A 14648-nucleotide genomic window follows, 5' to 3' on the forward strand; every position below is an offset into this window, starting at 1 on the left:
AATTTGCAATATTTTGTGACTATTTCGTAAAATATTCTGTATATTCGTGAATCCGTTTTATTCGTGATATATTTCTACATTCGCTAATTCGTCATTGAACTATTAGTGTATGCATGCGACGTTGTGTCTTAGTCTCGCAAGCGTTTTCAAAGATTTGTTTGTGAAGATAAAGTATTGTAGAAAAAATGGTCGGGAGCAATTTCACAGACGCAGAGCTAGATGTCATTATCACTATAAGTAATTAAACTTTATAGCACTGTAAAGTAGTATAATATGCTTATTATTTAACTGTTTAACTATTTATATGCTGCCCAAAGTTATCCTAAATATTTGTAATCTCGAAAATGTTTAGTAATAATTTTCGGAATGGCATTTTATCTTGTTTGTGACTCACAAAAATACTTATTGCTCCAAATTATTAATATCTACTCAAACATGATAAAATGTCAATTTGTATGTATTCAGAAAAATATAAAATATTTTTTTTGAGATCAATGAATATTTATGAAAAAACTTTATCTGGCATGTCTGACACTGTAGCATGTATGTATGGATAGCAGACAAATATCTGTCATCTGCACATTACACATCCATTTTCCTGCCCCACACTATATAGCCCCTTCCTCCCACCCCTCCCACCTTCCACACACAACCACCGTCACAGTCTATATTTTCTACTTTGTGTCAGGACAAGTAATGTGTTACCCAGGGGGGCACCACGGGGAGGCGAACCAGCTGTACACCCCATACCGTACAGTTACTTCACTAGACACGTGCATCTCTGCTCAGATGGCCAATATCCGATTGCTCATACCCCACACATATAAAATTTCAATACAATCAGATGTTAGAATGGTAAACTTAAATTTAATATTTCCCTTTCAAACACCAACATATATATTTTTTTTTTAGATGATGACCTTAAAGAGGTTGTGTTTGCTTTTTCTATTGATGATAACCTATCCTCAGGATAGGTCATCAATATCAGATATGTGGAGTTTGACACCCGGCACCCCCTCCAATCAGCTGTTTGTGTAGACGGTGCGCACGTGCCGTCTCCCTTCTCTCTTCCTGTTCACTGTTTCGCGGCGAACTTTGCGTGTTCGCGATTCGCCGAACATGCGAACATATGGAGAAATTGGCGCCCGCCATATTCTTTTACATTGTGAAGAACTTTGACCCATGACACAGCCATCAGGTGGTACAGGACAGCCAATTGAGACATTTCAGCACATACCCCCTAACTCATAAATAAACCTGATCTGGCCGCCATTTTACATTCAGTGTTTTGCCAGTGTAGGGAGAGGTTGTTGTGTGGAGCAGGGACAGGCTGTTAGGGGCACCAAACGCTAGCTAATAGGGCCACAAAAGTCATTTTAAGGACTAGTATAGGTGTGCTATCGATAGGTGTGATACACAGAGGGGTGCGATATACTTATAATATACTTTTATAATGAGTCAAAAACACATAGATCTATATAGTGATCACCTGGAAGTCAGGGGCCTAGGGGCTTACTAGGGCCATTTTTATAAAGTGTAAGGTTCCGGACGGGGTCGCTCTTATCAGGGCGGGTGGTCTGTGGTTAGGCTATCAGGGCCAAAATAGCACCCCCCTGTAGGGCAATATCAGGGACAGTTCATTGCCCATCCTGTTCTTCAATACCACATCATCTAGCCCAGGGATGGATGTTTTTTGCTTTCCCTCCTGGATTCATTGATGTGCACTGGAACCCCCCGGATTGTGGTAGGACATATGGTTTCTGATTTGGTGCCGACGAGCACCTGATTTAGTGCCGCCGAGCACTTGTTATTGCCTACCACATCTATGCTTTTTGCTTAACTTTGATAATTTAATTTATTTTCATTTTGAGGGATATCTTTTCCATTCACACGTCCGCAAAATGGGTCCGCATCCGTTCCGCAATTTTGCGGAACGGGTGCAGACCCATTAATTTTCAATGGGGCTGAAATGTGCTGTCCGCATCCGCATTTTGCGGATCCGCACTTCCGCATCTGTGCTTCCGTTTCCGCAAAAAAATAGAACATGTCCTATTCTTGTCCACAATTGCAGACAAGATTAGGCATTTTCTATTATAGTGCCGGCGATGTGCGGTCCACAAATTGCAGAATGCCCATTGCCGGTGTCCGTGTTTTGCGGATCCGCAAAACACCTACGGACGTGTGAATGGACCCTCACAGTAAAATTATTAAAGGTTACGTTTTATCTTTATGTATATTCTAATGGATTGCCTTCCTTGTACAATGTTATAATATACTTTCTATGTTAGAAAGTATATTATAGTGCATTTGTATTGTGCAGCAGTTGTGTGCGGTTCTGCAGGTATATAGAGGGACAAGCGTTATTGGAACAAATAATTTCTACTAGTGTGATATACCAGTCCCCCCCAAAAAAATAAAAAACAGATTGAAGCGGGGTGTTATATACCAATATACTTTCTTTAAAGTGCATTTGGGTACTGTATAGTGCATTTGCGCATGCGCGTACGCGAAAATTATATTGGCGATATTTCGCATTGAATTTATTTTTTATGGAGATCGCAAATTCGAATAATACATCTGGTATGTTACTGCCCATGTTGTGGGACTATTTGCTCACTTCTAGTAATTATTTCTTGGCTGCAAATATGAGCTGTTGGTTTTTCAGGTTCGCCTGCCATTAAAATGAATGGGACCTGCCGCGAACTTGCGGTTCACGAACATTTGATCGCGTTCGCGAACCGTCCCAGCAGATGATCATCCATCACTATCTATGGGACAGCAGCAATGGGCAGGAAGAGAGTCGGGAGACAGACGTGCACACTGCACGCGCCATCTACGCAAACAGCTGATGGACGGGGTGCCGGCTGTTGGACCCCCGCCGATCTGATACTGATGACCTATCTTGGAGAAACCATTTAAATTCTAATACTTTTCTTTTAAAAAGTAGTGAATATATGCTTGCATTTTCATCCTGCAGCGCATGTTTGGTCTGACCTGAAGCGGTGGAACTCGGATCGGATCATACAGATCCGTGACAAAATTTGTCCAGGTACAATGCTTACCTAACTTTTGTATCTTTCAATTAAAACACTCTTTAATGTATATGTACAGTTATGCTTTAATATTTGATTTTATAAATTATGAAAATTGTGTCATTATAGATGTTCCTGTTCCCTGCGTCTGCCGCAGAAGTTCCAAAAAGGTGGTGGTGGAGGTCTTTCTTATCGGGGGAGAAGGGGGATCATCCTGGACCCTCTGGGCAGCAGAATGCCCCCACCACACCTGAAGTCGGTCAATTGATGGAGGCTGAGGAGTCCGGACCCTCACACCACCCTTCTTTACCACCCCCAGCCTCTCAGGAGGAGGACAATGACGAGGAGGATGAGGTTGTGACAACCTCCCACCAGGAGGGTAAATATGTGCTGTTGGTGTTTTAACTCAGTCACTGTTCACACAAACACACACACACATAGGTGTCAGTTTAGTCCTTACCACAGGCACACTTTATTCCAGCAAACAATAATAAACATGTACAAGCTTTACCTTAAATCTTTCTTTAGCCCACACATATTGGATAACATAAAGTCCCACACTTTCAGTTCAGTCCAAGCAGGGTAACAAAACAGTAGTATCTCAACACTCTTTGCAGTATTTCAGAGATCAGGTTCCTGTCATGGATGAGATTTGCAGATAGCTGGAACTTATAAATAAACGAGCGACTGGCTTGATTCCAAACTAAGGAGCTATTAGGTGAGCCCTATAAAACCCTAAGAGCTCTCCCTGACTGCTATGCACATACAAGGGTCTTGATGGTAGACGATTGCATGCCCACGTACCTAAGCCTGTGTGACATCTGAAAACCCTATAATAGTGAGGGGACACAACCACCGGCTCCCTGCACTTAATACGGAGGGAGTCAGGGTCACCTAGAATCAAGCCAGCAAGCAAACACAATAAAGTAAAGGACTTCTGAGCAAACAGCAGACGCAGCCTCCAGCAGTGAACACTTCATCCAGGAAGTAGTATAAACCGCAAAGTGAGGCAGTATGGGAGGGAATATAAAGGAAGACAATTATGTCTAAATAAGTGACACCTGGCAGAAGGAAAGGAGATTAGAACGTGAAACCAAAACAAAGAACATCATACAGGTAGAGAAGAACGTCTGCCAGACCTTCTCACAGAAGTGGCAGTGACAGTTCCCCTCTCAGCTTGTTCAGCATTCAGATCGCCTGTCCAAAGTTCATCTCCCCAGCCTTTTTAACCACACCTTTATGAAAACCCTGGATGTAGTAGGGGAGTGACCTGTCCCGCCCTTTGACTCTGGTCATGCCTAAAACCCAGACCCAAATCCACTCTAATTAAAACCTCACAGTAACCTAGTGTTACTGGTGTACTGAGTCCCGAAATTTATCTCAATGAGGCATACATTCTAATTGAGACATACGGACCATTCATGATTCTCCCATTTTGGCTACTACAGTGTACACAGCAATATTAAAGGGGTATTATCATCTTTATAATCATCTTTCATTCCCCCCCACCCACCCCTGAGGCTTTTCCTAAATATAATGCTTTTTCTAAATCTTATAGTTTTTAATAAAAATGAAAATTCATATTTTATTGTTTATACTCGCTGCCCATGGATACGGCCACCTATCGCCGGCCGCATCCATGGGTCGCGCCTGCGCACTTCATACTCTGCGATCCTGCGGCCGGCCTCTTGTGAACGCACACGTTTTATCTCTTTCGGGCGTCCGTGCATGCGCAGTATATCCATCGCGTCTGAGATAGAGCTGCACATGCGCGGGCATCCAAACAGTTCGGGCGAGTCAGCGGACGGACGTCGGAGGAGCGGGATACTATCTCCTAATAGGTAAGCATAATTTCTACTGCCCCACTAATCCACCAACGATTATTGAATATGTGCCAATAAAGGGGGTTCATCCTGAATTCAAAGGGGGCAACTGTATGAATTGTATGGACACTGGAGGCAACTATATGAATTGTATGGACACTGGGGGCAACTATATGAATTGTATGGAAACTGGGGGCAACTATATGAATTGGATGGACACTGGGGGCAACTATATGAATTGGATGGACACTGGGGGCAACTATATGAATTGGATGAACACTGGGGGCAACTATATGAATTGGATGGACACTGGGGGTAACTATATGAAATGGATGGACACTGGGGGCAACTATATGAAATGGATGGACACTGGGGGCAACTATATGAATTGGATGAACACTGGGGGCAACTATATGAATTGGATGGACACTGGGGGTAACTATATGAAATGGATGGACACTGGGGGCAACTATATGAAATGGATGGACACTGGGGGCAACTATATGAAATGGATGGACACTGGGGGCAACTATATGAAATGGATAGACACTGGGGGCAACTATATGAAATGGATGGACACTGGGGGCAACTATATGAAATGGATGGACACTGGGGCAACTATATGAAATGGATGGACACTGGGGGCAACTATATTAAATGGATGGACACTGGGGGCAACTATATGGAAGGTAGGGAGGCACTTATGGGGGCAGATGGAGGAGGCACGTATGGGGGCAGATATGCAGAGATGTGTATGTGGGGGTTTAGAATTAATGCGGGTGAAAGATAGAATCAGATGTAGCAGAGCTGAATAAGCGCTGTTCAGCCACAGTACTAATGGTGAAGGAAATAGACGGATTTAGCAGAGATGTGTATGTGGCGGTTTAGAATCAATGCTGGTGAAAGAGAAACAGATGTAGCAGAGCTGAATATGCGGGTGTTCTGACACAGTGCTGGTTGAAGAGAGAAACAGATGTAGTAGAGCTGAATATGCGACTGTTCTGACACAGTGCTGGTTGAATAGAAAAACAGATGTATCAAAGCTGTATATGTGGCAGGTCAGCATCAATGCTGGTGAAAGAGAAACAGATGTAGCAGAGCTGAATATGCGGGTGTTCTGACACAGTGCTGGTTGAAGAGAGAAACAGATGTAGTAGAGCTGAATATGTGGGTGTTCTGACACAGTGCTGGTTGAAGAGAGAAACAGATATAGTAGAGCTGAATATGCGGCTGTTCTGATACAGTGCTGTTTGAAGAGAGAAACAGATGTAGTAGAGCTGAATATGCGGCTGTTCTGATACAGTGCTGGTTGAAGAGAGAAACAGATGTAGCAGTGCTGTATATGTGGTAGGTCAGCATCAATGCTGGTGAAAGAAAAACAGATGTAGCAGAGCTGGATATGCGGGTGTTCTGACACAGTACTGTTTGAAGAGAGAAACATGTTATAGAGCTGAATATGCGACTGTTCTGATACAGTACTGGTTGAAGAGAGAAACAGATATAGTAGAGCTGAATATGTGGCTGTTCTGACACAGTGCTGGTTAAATAGAAAAACAGATGTAGCAGAGCTGTATATGTTGCAGGTCAGCATCAATGCTGGTGAAAGAGAAACAGATGTAACAGAGCTGAATATGCGGGTGTTCTGATACAGTGCTGGTTGAAGAGAGAAACAGATGTAGCAGAGCTGAATATGCAGCTGTTCTGACACAGTGCTGGTTGAAGAGAGAAACAGATGTAGTAGAGCTGAATATGCGGCTGTTCTGACACAGTGCTGGTTGAAGAGATAAACAGACAAATGTAGCAGAGCTGTATATGAAGCTTTTCAGACACAGTGCTAGTGGGGGAGTAGAATAAAGATGTAGCAGGGCTGAATAGGAAGCCATTCAGCCAAAGTGATGTTAGTGGACTGGAGAAGACACATGTAGCTGAGCTGTATATGCATCTATAAAGATACATAGTGTGAGGTTTATACACAACTGGAGTACAGCTGTAATGGAAACAAATCTGCATCAGTGCTGGTGGGTGGGGGTTGGTCAAGCTTTTGGGCTAATGTATAATATGGAATTATAGTTTTTGATGCACAGAATGGGTTTGTAAAAGATCAGACAGATATTTTATGTGTAAAACTGCAGAACAGCCACCTGTTACTGTACACTGAGCTCACTTCACATGGCTCTCTGATGATTCCCCAGCAGGGGGAGGGGCCTCACAGACACTGCAGGCTCCCAGACTTATGAGTCATACTCTTCATGAACTAGCACGCAGGACTCAGCTCTCAGTGTGATGTCATAAGGAGGCGTAGCCGCCCTTCACTTTAGCTGCCTAAGCCCGCCCAGCCTTAGCAGCAGAAAAAACAGGAAGTGAACAGCTAGCTGGTAGCAGGTGAGAATAAAGTAGCAAGATGAGAAAACCCAAAAATAACACATCCTAGATCTGAATTAATTAAATATTCTTCTGAAATACTTTGTTCTTTACATAGTTTACATAGTTGAATGTGCTGACAACAAAATCACACAAAAATAAAAAAAATGGAAATCTAATTTTTTAACCCATGGAGGTCTGGATTTGGAGTCACACTCAAAATTAAAGTGGAAAAACACACTACAGGCTGATCCATCTTTGATGTAATGTCCTTAAAACAAGTCAAAATGAGGCTCAGTAGTGTGTGTGGCCTCCACGTGCCTGTATGACCTCCCTACAACGCCTGTGCATGCTCCTGATGAGGTGGCGGACGGTCTCCTGAGGGATCTCCTCCCAGACCTGGACTAAAGCATCTGCCAACTCCTGGACAGTCTGTGGTGCAACGTGACGTTGGTGGATAGAGCGAGACATGATGTCCCAGATGTGCTCAATTGGATTCAGGTCTGGGGAACAGGCGGGCCAGTCCATAGCATCAATACCTTCGTCTTGCAGGAAATGCTGACACACTCCAGCCACATGAGGTCTAGCATTGTCTTGCATTAGGAGGAACCCAGGGCCAACCGCACCAGCATATGGTCTCACAAGGGGTCTGAGGATCTCAGCTCGGTACCTAATGGCAGTCAGGCTACCTCTGGCGAGCACATGGAGGGCTGTGCGGCCCTCCAAAGAAATGCCATCCCACACCATTACTGACCCAATGCCAAACCGGTCATGCTGGAGGATGTTGCAGGCAGCAGAACGTTCTCCACGGCGTCTCCAGACTCTGTCACATCTGTCACATGTGCTCAGTGTGAACCTGCTTTCATCTGTGAAGAGCACAGGGCGCCAGTGGCGAATTTGCCAATCTTGGTGTTCTCTGGCAAATGCCAAACGTCCTGCACGGTGTTGGGCTGTAAGCCCAACACCCACCTGTGGACGTCGGGCCCTCATATCACCCTCATGGAGTCTGTTTCTGACCGTTTGAGCAGACACATGCACATTTGTGGCCTGCTGGAGGTCATTTTGCAGGGCTCTGGCAGTGCTCCTCCTGTTCCTCCTTGCACAAAGGCGGAGGTAGCGGTCCTGCTGCTGGGTTGTTGCCCTCCTACGGCCTCCTCCACATCTCCTGATGTACTGGCCTGTCTCCTGGTAGCGCCTCCATGCTCTGGACACTACGCTGACAGACACAGCAAACCTTCTTGCCAGAGCTCGCCTTGATGTGCCATCCTGGATAAGCTGCACTACCTGAGCCACTTGTGTGGGTTGTAGACTCCGTCTCATGCTACCACTAGAGTGAAAGCACCGCCAGCATTCAAAAGTGACCAAAACATCAGCCAGGAAGCATAGGAACTGAGAATTGGTCTGTGGTCACCACCTGCAGAACCACTCCTTTATTGGGGTTGTCTTGCTAATTGCCTATAATTTCCACCTGTTTTCTATCCCATTTGCACAACAGCATGTGAAATTGATTGTCACTCAGTGTTGCTTCCTAAGTGGACAGTTTGATTTCACAGAAGTGTGATTGACTTGGAGTTACATTGTGTTGTTTAAGTGTTCCCTTTATTTTTTTGAGCAGTGTATATAAAATGGTAGAAATGTTATTTAAAAAAAAAGTTTACGATTACGGTATATCAAACACTCCAGTAATATAAAACAGCAACAATATACACTAAGTAATTAATCTACATAAAAACATTTAAATTAACTACTAAATAACAATAGACGCTAATGAACTATTCATAAATAAACAACTGTATAATGAATTTAGATGCAAATTGTCAGCTGCTTTATACAATAATCAACAATTGGCTTTTAATCATATCAGAAATAATTATTTTTCGTTTTTGTTTAAACAGTACTAAGACAAATGAAAAAAATAAAAATAAATTAAAGATGCAGCGGGAGCACCAGCAAGACATCAAGGAGATCCTGGGGCACCATCTGAGAAAGCTGTGGGAGCTAAAACTCCAGTTTTCTCATAAAATAATAAAGTTGGAGGAGAAACACAACAAGGCCGTGGAGGAGCTGTTAAACCTCCATGACGAAATTAAAGCTTTCCCATAGTTTTTATTGTAAAAAGAATGTTTTATAATAATGTTAATTATTAAAATAAAGGTTTTATGTTAAAATGTTAACTTATTTTTTTTATTTTTTTCTAATACTGATGTTCCTGTTTTAATTTAACCAATATGGTTACAGTAGGGACCCTTTAGTCTAGAGCTAATTCATCATTATTATGACACACAGCAGCCGCAGGTACATTAAAATTGTGCAATATACTGTAAGTCCCTCACATAACTCTGACGTATCAGGATAATAGCAGCAGTCATTGGTAATGGTGTAGTTTAAGGCCTACACATAAGGCCTCATGCACACGGCCGTTGTTTTGGTCCGCATCCGAGCCGCAGTTTTGGCAGCTCAGATGCGGACACATTCACTTAAATGGGGTCGCAAAAGATGCGGACAGCACTCCGTGGGCTCCGTTCCGTGGCCCCTCAAAAAAATAAAATAACATGTCCTATTCTTGTCCGCGCTTTGCAGACAAAAATAGGCAGTTATATTAAAGGTTGTCCATGCCGTTCCGCAAATTGCGCCCGGCCGGTCACAGACATCGCAGCTTGCAGGTAAGTATAATGCTTCTAAAAATTGCTAAGTAACCATGGCAACCAGGACTGCAGTAGCGTCCTGGTTGCCATGGTTACCGATCGGAGCCCCAGCGATTAAACTGGGACTCCGATCGGAACTCTCCACTGCCACCAATGATGAGGGAACGTGATTTTAACTGGGGGGGGGGGGGGAGATGTGAGGCCGCACTGGCCACCAATAATGGGGGATTCGGAACGTGATTTTAACTGGGGGGGAGATGTGAGGCCGCACTGGCCACCAATGATGGGGGATTCGGAACGTGATTTTAACTGGGGGGGGAGAGGGGAGGCCGCACTGGCCACCAATGAATATAATATTGGGGAGGGAGGGGGTTTGCCCCCTCCTGCCTGGCAGCACCTGATCTCTTACAGGGGGCTATGATACGCACAATTAACCCTTTAGGTGCGGCACCTAAGGGGTTAATTGTGCAGATCAAAGCCCCCTGTAAAAGATCGGGTGCTGCCAGGCAGCAGGGGGCAGTCATGTACACAGTTCTCAGTATATTCTAACTTGAAGCGTCCCCATCACTATGGGAACGCCTCTGTGTTAGAATATACTGTCGGATATGAGTTTTCACAAAGTGAAAACTCATCTCTGAAAAAGCTTTTATGCAGACAGATCTGTTTTCCGTCTGTGTGAAAGTCGCCAATGGCCACGGATCACGGACGCGGATGCTAATCTTGTGTGCATCCGTGTTTTTTCACAGACCCATTGATTTGAATGGGTCCGTGAACCGTTGTCCGTCAAAAAAATAGGACAGGTCATATTTTTTTGATGGGCGGGAAACACGGATCACGGCAGGACAGGAAACAACGGTGCATTTTCCGAGTTTTCAACGGACCCATTGAATATCACGGAAAACGGCACAACGGCCACGGATGCACACAACGGTCGTGTGCATTAGGCCTTACTCTGATGGATGGGGATAATAGCAGCAGTCATTGGTAACGGTGTAGTTTAAAGCCTACACTTAACTATAAATGATCAGGATATTAGCAGCGGTCATTGGTAACGGTGGAGTATAAGGCCTACATCAAACTCTATAGGATCAGGACAGACAGAAATTATGCTAACACCGAACAATATGAAAGAATGCAGTCAGACATTAGAACAGAACCAAAAAAATACTTTATTAACAAACATGCCTCTATGGCAACTTTTTAAGTTGGTTATAAATTCTAAACATGTCCCTTGTCTGTTTAAAGTGCTGCGCCTTCATCTTGGCCATCAGCCTCCACATTTCTTTCATGCTGGAATCATGTTCACGCTGAATAATTCTTAATTTTTTTTTCAAAGACAGTATTGTTAGGATTAGAAAATATATGAAACTTACTAGCAATTTAGATTACGTGGCATAGATACAGAATTATATTGCTATGTGCACATATTTACCATCTTGGTTTGGCGGGGGTTGGTAACAACCTCATCCTCCCTTTCATCATCGTCATAATCAGGAGCGGTGGTGGGTTCTTGTGGTCTTCCACCTCCACCTCTTCGCTCACATCAGGTGTGTCTGTCGCCTAGGGCTGCAGCTTCTGGGAGGGTCAAGCCTGCTTTCCCTCCTCCTCCTCAATGGACATCTCTACATGTGATGGATGAACATCTGATGGGACGGTTTGCCAACGCGATCGCTCAAACTCGCTCAATTGTTCGCGAACTGCAGGTTCGCGGCGGGTCCTATTCATTTTAATGGCAGGCGAACATGAAAAACCTCCAGGTCATATTTGCAGCCACAAAATACTTAGTAGAGGCGCACACATAGTCCCACAACATGGACACCGACATACCAGAAGTATTAAGCGAATCTGCGATCGACAAGCATTCTTTTTTTATCGGTGAAATTTCGGCAAAGTATTAATCGCAAGAGTGTCCTACAGCAACTAGCAATTAGATGGATGCGATGGTTGGAACGAAGTTCAGCGACAAAGAGGAAGAACTCCTGTTGACTGTAAGTAATCTTACATTAAAGTAGTGTATTTGATTCCATTTCACCTGCATGTCTGAACAATCGCTTTGTATGCATAAAGAGTGTTATAAAAAAAAATCGCCAGTGCGAACTTCAGCCAATCAAATTTTTCTTACGTGCACGAAACTTCACATTTTATAAGGTCTCACTAGATATTATTGATTTTTGCACTAAGTATTCGTGTGACATCACACCCAGTATGTTAGTAGCATATTTGTATGGAAAGCATAGAAATATATTTAACATGCACATTGCACATCCATTGTCATGCCGCACACTATATTCCACACACACACTATATACCACACACACACACATACTATATTCCACACACACTATATACCACACACACACACACTATATACCACACACACACACTATATACCGCGCACACACTATAAACCACACACACACACAGACACACACTATATACCGCACTCACACTATATACTGCACACAGACACGCACTATATACCGCACTCACACTATATACTGCACACAGACACGCACTATATACCGCACACACACACATAGTCTATAGATTATAGTTTGTATCCTGTTGGTCAGGACTCAGGAGAAGCTTTCTTTGTCAGACCGCCAGTATTCGCTGGTTCATTTACAGTTACCCAGGGTGCACCACAGGGAGGCGAACCAGCTGTAAACCCCATACCGTACCGTCACTTCACTAGACAGGTGCATCTCTGCTTAGCTGGACAGTATCTGATAGCTCAGACCCCACCCACATACACTGCGTGCAGAATTATTAGGCAAATTAGTATTTTGACCACATCATCCTCTTTATGCATGTTGTCTTACTCCAAGCTGTATAGACTCGAAAGCCTACTACCAATTAAGCATATTAGGTGATGTGCATCTCTGTAATGAGAAGGGGTGTGGTCTAATGACATCAACACCCTATATTAGGTGTGCATAATTATTAGGCAACTTCCTTTCCTTTGGCAAAATGGGTCAAAAGAAGGACTTGACAGGCTCAGAAAAGTCAAAAATAGTGAGATATCTTGCAGAGGGATGCAGCACTCTTAAAATTGCAAAGCTTCTGAAGCGTGATCATCGAACAATCAAGCGTTTCAATCAAAATAGTCAACAGGGTCGCAAGAAGCGTGTGGAAAAACCAAGGCGCAAAATAACTGCCCATGAACTGAGAAAAGTCAAGCGTGCAGCTGCCAAGATGCCACTTGCCACCAGTTTGGCCATATTTCAGAGCTGCAACATCACTGGAGTGCCCAAAAGCACAAGGTGTGCAATACTCAGAGACATGGCCAAGGTAAGAAAGGCTGAAAGACGACCACCACTGAACAAGACACACAAGCTGAAACGTCAAGACTGGGCCAAGAAATATCTCAAGACTGATTTTTCTAAGGTTTTATGGACTGATGAAATGAGAGTGAGTCTTGATGGGCCAGATGGATGGGCCCGTGGCTGGATTGGTAAAGGGCAGAGAGCTCCAGTCCGACTCAGACGCCAGCAAGGTGGAGGTGGAGTACTGGTTTGGGCTGGTATCATCAAAGATGAGCTTGTGGGGCCTTTTCGGGTTGAGGATGGAGTCAAGCTCAACTCCCAGTCCTACTGCCAGTTTCTGGAAGACACCTTCTTCAAGCAGTGGTACAGGAAGAAGTCTGCATCCTTAAAGAAAAACATGATTTTCATGCAGGACAATGCTCCATCACACGCGTCCAAATACTCCACAGCGTGGCTGGCAAGAAAGGGTATAAAAGAAGAAAATCTAATCACATGGTCTCCTTGTTCACCTGATCTGAACCCCATTGAGAACCTGTGGTCCATCATCAAATGTGAGATTTACAAGGAGGGAAAACAGTACACCTCTCTGAACAGTGTCTGGGAGGCTGTGGTTGCTGCTGCACGCAATGTTGATGGTGAACAGATCAAAACACTGACAGAATCCATGGATGGCAGGCTTTTGAGTGTCCTTGCAAAGAAAGGTGGCTATATTGGTCACTGATTTGTTTTTGTTTTGTTTTTGAATGTCAGAAATGTATATTTGTGAATGTTGAGATGTTACATTGGTTTCACTGGTAAAAATAAATAATTGAAATGGGTATATATTTGTTTTTTGTTAAGTTGCCTAATAATTATGCACAGTAATAGTCACCTGCACACACAGATATCCCCCTAAAATAGCTAAAACTAAAAACAAACTAAAAACTACTTCCAAAAATATTCAGCTTTGATATTAATGAGTTTTTTGGGCTCATTGAGAACATGGTTGTTGTTCAATAATAAAATTAATCCTCAAAAATACAACTTGCCTAATAATTCTGCACTCCCTGTACAGTCGTAATACAATCCCATCTTCTAACTGTAACAGTAAGGCCGCATGCACACGGGCGTGTTTTTTCACAACTACAGACCATAAAAACCCGGTCTGCTGTACTGCAGAGTGGACGAGCGCACGGCGTCATTGGTTGCTAACTCGCTATGACGCTGTGAGCTTCTTGCCGCCACCACTGTACATTAATACACTTGTATAGATCATACAAGTGTATCCCAGTACAGCGATGGTGGCCGGAAGCGCACGTCGTCATAGCAACCAATGACGCTGTGCGCTTGTCTACTCTGCAGGACAGCAGACCAGGTTTGTACGGTCCGTAGTTGTGAAAAAACACGCCCGTGTGCAGGCGGCCTAAATCTAATATTTCCACCTCAAAGCATTAAATACTTTCTGCAGTTTACTTGAGTAAATTATTTTCAATACTATTATTGTTAAAAATTGAGATTATATGCTTGCATTTTTATCTTGCA

The sequence above is a fragment of the Bufo bufo genome, chromosome 1, assembly GCF_905171765.1.
Source record: "Bufo bufo chromosome 1, aBufBuf1.1, whole genome shotgun sequence".
NCBI classification, from domain to species: domain Eukaryota; kingdom Metazoa; phylum Chordata; class Amphibia; order Anura; family Bufonidae; genus Bufo; species Bufo bufo.